General features: G+C 45.1%; 1 protein-coding gene across 4 annotated transcripts in view; it reads left to right on the forward strand.

Annotated features, from left to right (window-relative positions):
• POMGNT2 (protein O-linked mannose N-acetylglucosaminyltransferase 2 (beta 1,4-)) overlaps positions 1-9,600 on the forward strand; it is a 165,912-nt gene extending 156,312 nt beyond the window's left edge. For 3 of the 4 annotated variants that reach the window (XR_003998846.1, XR_003998849.1, XR_003998848.1), the window contains 2 exons: positions 7,649-7,765; positions 9,563-9,600. The gene's annotated coding sequence lies outside the window, so the exon portion shown is untranslated. Of the gene's footprint in view, positions 1-1,234; positions 1,314-7,648; positions 7,766-9,562 lie in introns of those variants that run through there. The other variant, XR_003998850.1, reaches the window with a different exon arrangement.
• The last annotated feature ends 465 nt before the right edge of the window (positions 9,601-10,065 follow it).

Here is a 10,065-nt window from a genome sequence, read left to right on the forward strand (position 1 = left end):
GGCCCCGATCAGGCAAACATATATGCACATACTTAACTTTACTGCTGTGAGCAGTCCCATTGATCTCAGTGAGACCATCATTCACAAGAGTAGAGTTAAGCATGCATACATGCCAGCAAGGCTGCACCGAGATCAGTGGTACTGCATTTTGTGCGGCTCCCTTTTGCCACATTATAGATCAACATTAAGACACCCACGCACCACACTCCCCAATACACACACATCGTTCACCCCAAGTTTAACAACAAAGCAGCTGATGATTCTCTGTTCTAATAAGGAAATAACTTATTTCCTTCTGTTGCTGGTGGCATCACCAGGGGAAAATAAGTAAAATAGCTAATGTGTCTTTAAAAGTCAGTTTAATCTGGGATCTCACACTAAAAATTTATAATTTTTATGGTTATTGAATGGTATTACTATGGGGGCAGAATTAAGGATGTCTGGATGCCCTGAATGCCTATGAATTCCTCACTTTATCATGGTTAGATTTCTTTTAAGTGTAACCTTAACTCTGAATTTCCTGGGTGAGTAATGTTTGGCTTAGTGATATTACAACATCCATGTAATGATTTTTATCCTTATCTTACTGATACATACTCTCAACCTTAACACCCTCTTAATATAGATGGGACGATCTCCTGTACATCTTGTTAAATGATAAATACACAGCAGCTGTATGCAGCAGCCTCTCAACTTCTCTGCTTCTAGTTGCCAATTTCTTGTTGTCATTGTGGAAAACATGCCTCCTGTGGTATCAACAGGTGTAGCCAGGGCAATTAATTGATTCATCCAGCCACCTTAACCCCTTCAGGCCTTCTGTGGGGTGGACAACCCATCACAAGTTCCCACTTGCTGAAAACCTGGGCGGTTCCATATAAATTGGTGTGGCTATCGGTAGAAACTCTATATTCCTACTCCTCAATCCACATAAACATGCTTTAGGTTGAGGAAAAGCACCGACTTCCAGTTCTCATGGAACTGGATCCTCATTATGTTTATGACTATTTAGATGAATAAGCACTGGAGGAAATCAGGAAATGGAACAGGGTAAGTAAGCAGAATTCTGGTTTCAGATTTCTGCACATGTATACACAGTAAGCGGTACATTTACATAGAATGCCTGTTGTGTTTGTGGTGAGTAGAGATGCCTGAATACCCTGGGTATGAACACTCTCAAGCGGTGAGGAAGTTTGGATCTGGATCCAAATTTTGTCGATAGCTAATATCTCTGTTACAGGCTTAACTCACAACCAATGTGTGAGCACCCTCAGACCATGAGAAACTGGAGCTGTGCCTCGCTGTTGCCTCTTAAGGTTTGTCCATCGCTAGTTTGTGTTTGAATACTGTTATATATATATAGTTATGCAGCATATACTGCAGGAGCTAGGCAAACAGGAATTTTGCCTAGCATAACTTTCTTGTAAATTCAGTTCTGAAGGAAGGTACATTCGTCTTGGCCCTGGGGGCAATGGTATTCAGATTGCAATCTGAAGCCATGGGGAGGGATTCTCCTTCCACTTTGGCTATTGCACAGAGGGTATAAAAAGTCTGTAAGCTGGCTGGGAGAATTCTTTGGACACTGGCACAGTATAGGACTGCTGAAGCTGACCTGCGTAGGCCCCCTCACAAACTCCAGCCTTGGGGTGTGTCAGGCCAGAGCCAAGGCAGGAAGGGGTGTGTTGGGAGCAGGAGAGCCTACACTGTTACAGAGATTCTCACCTTCATACAGGGTCGGCTCTAACTCCCCCCCCCCAAGCAAAAAAGAGGAGCGCATCCCCGCTGTACCCCTCCCCCGCAAGCGCTGCGCTGTCGAACCCCCCCCAGTGCCATCAAAACCCCCGCCCCGAGAGCTATGCTGCCCAAAGCCCCGCCCCCAAGCACTACCCCCTGAAGCCCCCGTCCCCTCAAAGTGCTACGCCGCACCAAGCCCCCACTCCCCCGAGCACTGCGCTGCGCCCCCGCCCTCCCTCCAAGCGCTGCGCTGCCCCGCACCAAGCCTCCGGCCCCCCGAGCACTGCGCCATGCCCCCGCCCCCCCTGAGCACCGCGCCAGCCCTCACCCTCCCCCCCCAGCACCAAGCCCCGCCCGCCCCGAGCGCCGCGCTGCCGAAGCATGAAAAAAACCCTCTGGTGCTGCCCCGACGAACCAAAAAAAAACCCCAAACAAACAAAAATCCAAGTGCCGCCCTGCCTCAAGGTGCCGCCCCAAGCACGTGCTTGGTCGGCTGGTGCCTGGAGCCGGTCCTGCCTTCACAGAACTGAACAGCCCCGAGATGGGAGGGAGGGACGGCCGGCAGTGCTGCGAAGTAGAGCTGCTCCTATATGCCCTGCTCTATTTAGGGGGCTGCACCCCGGTCTGAACTTTGCTGTACTGGAGCTGCAGCACGGAATCTCATCCTTTGTGTTTACACAGTCAGAGTGTGTCCCGGGCATTAACTGAAGCACTTCTATATGACTTACGGGGTGACAAGAGTATCACCAGATTTTTACTGTGTTAAAACAGTTATCAGGCACTTCTCAGATGATAAAAAGTTGATATTCTGAGGAACAGAATTAGCACTGTAACAATCATTTTACATTTCCTTATTGTTGCCTAGTAGATATGTGAATATATAGCTACAAATAAAATGAAAGATGCCCCTTTCCACCAAGCAAACTGAAAGTCATATCCAGGAGCACATCTCACTTGGCCATTTCTCATGAGTTGAGTCTCACCCATCGCATTCCTACAATGCACTGTTTCTGTTCGCCTCCTAACCTAAAGGCTGCAGAGTTGGCAGGGCTCTCTGCCTAAGCCTACACTACAAGCTGTCTTATGAAAAGCCAAGATGCAGCCAGGGACAGCAACAGTCCCCACAGGGAATGCTGGAGTTCGCTGTATTGCCACGTGTCAGTTATTATGAAGGTATGCACACATGAAAAGCATTTACTGTTGTTTTATTTCACAATATGGTTTTCACTTCTGTGAGTCTGAAAGACACTAACACTTACTTTTCTCCTCTGCCTTAAATCCTTCTTTACAGGGTCTTAAATTCTTTTCCATTCTTTCTTTTCCCCAGCAGACGACCTCTTCCAAATTAGCCCTCTGCTGAATGGGACTATACCCTTAGGGCTGGTCTACACACAATTTACAGGAATAGTCTATACCATCAGAAGTCCTTTTATACCACTTCAGCTGCATTCAAACTAGAGGGTTGCACTGCTTTAATTGTATTAATTTTAAACTAATATAGTTCAAGTAGTACAAAAACTATGTCAACGAGTCCCCTAAGAGGAGAGGAACAGAGATTGGCACGAGGTGTTGATTAAACCATTGGCATTTCCACATTTGAAATATATTTCACAGTTCAGTTTGACTTGGCATGATTTTGATAGAGCTTCTTAGTGGTGCATTGTTTGTTTGGGATATGCAAGAGAAAGACTGGGAATTGATCTGTCTTGTATGTAGGAGGAATTTAAGGCTGATTTACTATATTTGGAGCTTTATCAACAGCAGGGAATTGTGTCTGGAGGGAGACTACTAACTTTTGTTTTATACCTCTTTCTCTACAAAGACTTAGATCTTTTTTCTTTGTAGCCGTGTTTTCTAGGCTCATAAGAGACTGGTAAAAATTGTAAGTTGGAGATGGGAATTTTGTTAGCAGAAGCTATGCACATTTCTCCCCATTGCTTAGCTTATGCAGCTCAGCCTTGGCCTGAAATAACCCCTTTTATTACAGCACTGGGCCTCCTTTATGTATGCTAGCTGTAGGTTTGTCTCATGCTGTTGTGCACAGAAATAGTCACTGGGGACTAAGCTGAGACCATGGTCTCATTTGCATTGGACCTGAACTTTCCTGGTATGAAAGGTTGGTACATTTTATAACTTTCTGTCTCCACTTATCACCATATTTCTCCCTCCTACAGAAATTTCCAAAAGAGAGTTAAGCAAACCCCGCTGAAATTCGTTTGAAAACCTCAACCTATAGGTCCTGGGAACGGTTCAGAAGTGAATTCCAAAATATAATAATAGTCTAAAACACCCCTTGAAATCCATTGAGTACTCACATGAACTGCAGAAATTCTTACAGTTCTACAAAGCCATCATTATGTGGAAATCATGTAAAATAAAACCATATTACTTTGTGTGAAAGAAACCACAGCTGTTAGCTAAACCATATCCATGTGACATACGGAACAGAACTCAAAACTCACTCTTCCAAACATAAACTCTTTCAAACAGGGGATCAATGAGAATTTCTGGTGTTGTTACTAGGAGTAGGGCTAACAATTGGAGCTGGGTGAAACTTTTTTTAATGAAACCTAAAACCAGAAGCAACTCCTTTGGTGTCATGTTTCACTGCAAAGCTGGAACCCTGGTCCATGTTCAGCAAATCTTTTGGCAAACCAAGGTCTACATTTCAAATGAACCTGAGTTAGTGTATGGTTTTGAATGGAGATCATGCAAAACTCAATGGGTCTGCATGAGGACTGCAAAAAACCAGACAAAACACAACAAACGAATCTCGGGGTGCAGGGGGTGGGCGAGTGAGAACATATAGAAAACAACATTTTTTAAATGTTTGCACAGACCCCTGTGACTCAAAACCAGTGTGAATAAATAGCCTTTTTGTAGGCTAGCCACTATACAGCTGGGTACTCAGAGACACTTAAGGCATCTTTGGTTCCAATGAATAGAGGGATGCAATGTACATACAAGCCTGTAGGTAGCATGGCAGTGATTCCAACGCTCTTTAAGCAGGCAGCACTATGAACTGTTCCTAGGGCAGCCATTGAAATCCAGACATTTGAAACAGTCTAATATGTTTAGATGTGTTGTTACAGTAAAATAGAGCCTGACCCAATTTGCCTGGGAAAAGTTAGACAGTTTGAAACAATTGCTATCCTGGAAACAAAATCAACTTTAAAACAAATATGCTTTCGCATGCCCAGCCAAACTTGTCAGATAAATCTGATATTGAAGCCAAGGATCAGCACTCCAGGCAAAGAAATGATATAAGGCCAAATTATTAAGCTTGGGACAAAGAATTCTTACTGTGATGTGACACGGCATAAAATGGATAGAAAATGGGGTTTGGTTGTATTCTGTCTTTGGAACTATTTATTTTGGAAACACAATCCTATCCACGCAAACATAACAGCATGGTAGAGCCAGAGTAGAGATAGGAAATGGTTTATATGAAAAAAAGCTTGCAATCGGAGCTAATAAGCTAAAGGCACTGGAGCCAGCAGCTGGCTCTGCTTCTAGGTGTTCATGTGGCAAAGAGCTGAAATGTTCACATAGAGCTATGTTAAAAGTACTCTCCATTTAGGAAAGCACTCATTTCTGAATTGCAGCCACTTCTGGGGTGGAATAAGGCTGCCATTCTGCACTCGTAACTCCCCAAACTGGACTTTGTTAAGGGTCCTGGGGCTAACATAACCCTACTCGTATGAAAAGTGATGTGGGGGCGTGTCATAAACAGATAGTAGGAGTTGATAGAACAGAAGTACTTTATATCTCTTTTGCTTGTAAAGGGTTAACAAAATCAGTGAGCCTGGCTGTCACCTGACCAGAGGACCAATCAGGGGACAGGATACTTTCAAATCTTGAGGGAGGGAAGTTTTTGTGCTGTGCTGTTAGAATTTGGTTGTTGTTCACTCTGGGGGCTCAGAGGGACCAGATGTGCAACCAGGTTTCTCTCCAATCTCTCCGATACAGGCTCTTATAAGTTCAGACTAGTGAGTACTAGGTGATAAGGCGAGTTCGGCTTATGTTTGTTTTCTTTATTTGCAAATGTGTATTTGGCTGGAAGGAGTTCAAATTTATATTTTGCTGAAAGGATTTTAATTTGTACTTGAATACTTAGGCTGGGAGGGTATTCCCAGTGTCTATAGCTGAAAGACCCTGTAACATATTCCATTTTAAATTTACAAAAATAATTTTTACTGTTTTTTCTTTCTTTAATTAAAAGCTTTTCTTGTTTAAGAACCTGATTGGTTTTTTTTTATTCTGGTGAGACCCCAGGGGACTGGGTCTGGATCCACCAGGAAATTGGTGGGAAGAAAGGAGGGAAGGGGGAGAGAAAGAGAGAAAATTAACCTGTGTTAGGATTGCTTTCTCTCTCAGGGAGAGTCTGGGAGGGGGAGAGAGAAGAAGGGGGAAGGCGGATTTTCCTCTCTGTTTTAAAATTCAAGGAGTTTGAATCACAGTGATCTTCCAGGGTAACCCAGGGAGGGGAAGCCTGGAAGAGGCAACGGTGAGGGAAAGGGTTTACTTTCCTGGTGTTATGATCCAGAGGGTCTGGGTCTTGGGGGTCCCTGGGCAAGGTTTTGGGGGGACCGGAGTGTACCACACACTGGAATTCCTGGTTGGTGGCAGCGCTACAAGTACTAAGCTGGTAATTAAGCTTAGAGGAATTCATGCTGGTACCCCATCTTTTGGACGCTAAGGTTCAGAGTGGGGAATTATACCATGACAGGGCGTCACTGAACATAAGTGCTGAGGCCCTCAGTTTTATGTCATACCCAAAGGACAGCACATCACACTTTCATGCTATCCTAGGGAATGGGAACAGTGCTCACCTCCAGGAGCTATAGAATCACCACCACCACTTCCAGCAGCACCATGAGCTTTTCATGACATCTCCATTCCAAGAACTAGGCAGACTTCCCGCTGCTGACAAGGATTAGGGAGAGCTCAGTTGGAGTGATTAAACCTTAGAGCTCTTACTTAATTGCTTCTCTCAGGGGTGCAATAAGAGGGCCCAGACCATCCTCCTCACTCCCCTCCCCCTTGGCCTACATGTCCAGGGTTTGAACCACCCAGAGCCACGCTCCATAAGAAGCCTGCAGAGAACATCCCCTTTCTCTTCAGCAACCCCCAGTTACTTCCCCAGGTGGGTGGCTGGTGTGCGCGGGATCTACCTCAGCCCAGCATGAAGCCAAAAAGCCAGCCCAACCTGTTGAGCTTCCTCCGTGGCTGCGAGGGTGGCTGAGTCCACAGCATAGAGCTGCTGAAGCAATACAGGTCACTGATCCCGCTTGGGACCACCCGGCCCAAAGTGTGGCCTCTGGTCTGGGTGAGGTGGGAGGAGGCCAGGGCTACGGGGTCTTGAGGAGATGATGTTCCTTAAAAGGGGAAGACCCCATGCCTGTGTGCAATGGAGGAAAGTTCCATCTGTGCCCCTGCGGATGGGGGGTGCCTCTAAGGTGCCATTGAGCTCACCCATCATGTGCTTGGTTCCAGGGAGATAACCCTCCGGACACCGAAAAAAAATCAGCACCTCTTGGTCTCTCTACTTAGGCAAATTTTGGTCATGCTCCTGGCTTCTCGTATAGAAATATCATTTAGTTCAGCAAAAGGTACATGAGAAGCCTGGTTCTTCACTCATTTCCATCAGTCTGATGTAAATGTAGTTCCATTGACTTCAGTCTGATTTCCATCAGTGCAAGTGAGAGGCGAATCAGGCCTACTCTTTAGAAAGAGCCATGCAATTATCAATGAATGATTATTTCCACATACAAACCCATACACAAAGTGGGGCAGAGAGGCCTCCAGGACCCGGCAGGACCTTATGCTATTGGTCCTTCAATCAGAATCCTTCTGGGTTCCCATCTGTAAGTCGTTTACTCAGAGAACAAAGATGAAAAGTAGTGTACTTTTTCAGGAAAGAAGGGAGGAGGCCCAGATCCAAGGCTGCCTTGATGCTATGCCCAAGCCCCACTTTTACAATCACACATGGAAATGATTTGGAACAACGGGAAAATAAAAAAGCCTTTTGAAGGTAAGACCCATCTGTTTTTCTGCTCCACAAATCAGGCTGAATAGAAACAGCTGATTCTTGGTTTTAATGCAGTCCTAGTGTCCAAGTTCTATCTCATAACGCTCCTGCTAGTACACAGAGAAACAGCAACACACACAGCAAACCTGATCCTGTAAGCTGAGTGTGATCAACTCCTAAAGGGAATAGAGACACTCAGCACCCTGCAAAGAGAGGCTCAGCACTTTGCAGGATTGGGCGTACTATATGCATTCCAGAAATTCCTGTCCACCTCTGACTGCAACAACAGGCCCTCAGTCTGAAGGGAACAGGACAAGGAGACAGTTTTAGTGTCTCTCCAGGTGCTTTCTACTAGGAAAAGCAGATGTTGCTTGGTTCCTTTCAGAACCTTCTGAAAAACTTAAACATAAAAATGAAAACACCTGCATTTCTCAGCTCCTTTTGAGCTCCAAACTCAGTTTTTTAAAGTTGCCAGGAACAGGAACAACAACTGCATATGAAAAGAGTTCCTAGACCACACGCAGACCCATTTATCTTTGGGGGTCGTACAGCACTCATCACCTTCATATCTGAAACTTGTTGCAAGCGGGTAAAGTTCCCGTGACCTGAAGGGAGTTGCCTGTGCTCATACCAGATCTGAATATGGGCTATTATTTTTGTTTGAAGTACTAGTTGGGAGGGGGGAGGGGAAAATAAAGGAAAGCAAAGTTGCACCAACTGAGGATCTGGTCCAATAAATCAGCATAGCTCTATTTATTACAATGTAGTGACACCAGTTTACATCAGTTGAGGACTACCTATTGTATGAAAATAAGGGCATTGCTACACATATAGCGGCTCAGTGGCGCAGCTGCAGCATATCTGGTTGAAGACATGAGAGCTCTCCTGTTGACACAAGAAAACCACCTCTGCGGGCGACAGTAGCTATGTTGATGGGAGAAGCTCTCCCACCAACATACAGCTGTGCAAATGAGCGCTTATGTTGGTGTAACTTAGGTCACTCAGGGGGGTGGTTTATTTACAGCCCAGAGCAACATAAGTTCTGCGGACATAAACTGGAGCGCAGACAGAGACAGAGCCTAAGAAGTAAAATGCTTATGACTCACTCATTCCAGAGATGAATCTCTGCCCTGTCCTTTCCAAGAGGAATATGTCTCAGGGGAAGCCATTCCAGAGCTAAGTGCTTTGGAAACTAGAACGTAACGTCCTAGATTACTGACAGCTTCTTGACTGAATTGCCTAAGACTTGGTATTAAAGATCTATATTGTGATGTGAGCACAGTCCGGAGCAAGGAACAATGCATACACTGCCAGAGCCCAGAAGTAGCCCCAGGAGGCAGTATGACTCAAATACACCTCTGTGCTCTGTTCACAGTTCCTGCCCTGCTTCTCTCTTGCTCCAGTGGGGCAGTAATTTTCTGCAGGCCTATACCCACAGCAAATTCGAGCACACACTATGCTGGCTCAGGTGCCCTGGCCATTGGGACAGCAGGGAGGGCAGATGTCATAAACAGATAGTTAAGGGTTAATGTCTCTTTTACCTGTAAAGGGTTAACAAACAGGGACCCAAACACCTGACCAGAGGACCAATCAGGAAACAAGATACTTTCAAATCTGGGTGGAGGGAAGCCTTTGTTTGTGGGTTTTGGGTTTGTGCGTTGTTCTCTCTGGGTCCTGGACGGGACTAGAGGTGCAACCAGGTTTCTGCCAATCTCCCTGCTACAGTCTCTTATCTATTCAGAATAGTGAGTAAGTAAAAAGGCGGTTATAGTCTTTTAACTTGTTTTTCTTTATTTGCAGATTTGTACTTGCTGGAAGTATCTTAAATTGTGTTTCTGCTGGAGAAAGCTTCTTTCTATTGTCTATAAGCTATACAAACCCTGTATATTTACCATCTTGATTACAGAGACAATTTTTATGTTTTTCTTTCTTTATTAAAGTTTTCCTCTTTTTTTTTTTTTAATCTAATTGATTTTTTTGGTTATCTTTTGTAATACTCCAGGGAAGGGAGTCTGCACTCACCAGGAAATTGGTAGGAGAAAGGAAAGGGAGGAGGGAAGGAAAAACCTGCTCTCTGCGTTTATCTCTGTATCTCTCTCCGGAGAAGAAGGGAGGGGGAAGGTAACATTCCTCTCGGGGTGGTGATTCAAGGAGTTGAATCACAGTGGTCTCCTAGTGTACCCAGGGCAGGAAAGAGCTGGGAGGAAGAAAGAAGGGGGAAGGGAAATGGTTTATTCCCCTTTGTTGTGAGACTCAAGGAATCTGGGTCTTGGGGGTCCCCAGGAAAGGGTTTGGGGGAACCA

Source organism: Gopherus evgoodei, chromosome 2 (assembly GCF_007399415.2).
Source record: "Gopherus evgoodei ecotype Sinaloan lineage chromosome 2, rGopEvg1_v1.p, whole genome shotgun sequence".
Lineage (NCBI taxonomy): Eukaryota > Metazoa > Chordata > Testudines > Testudinidae > Gopherus > Gopherus evgoodei.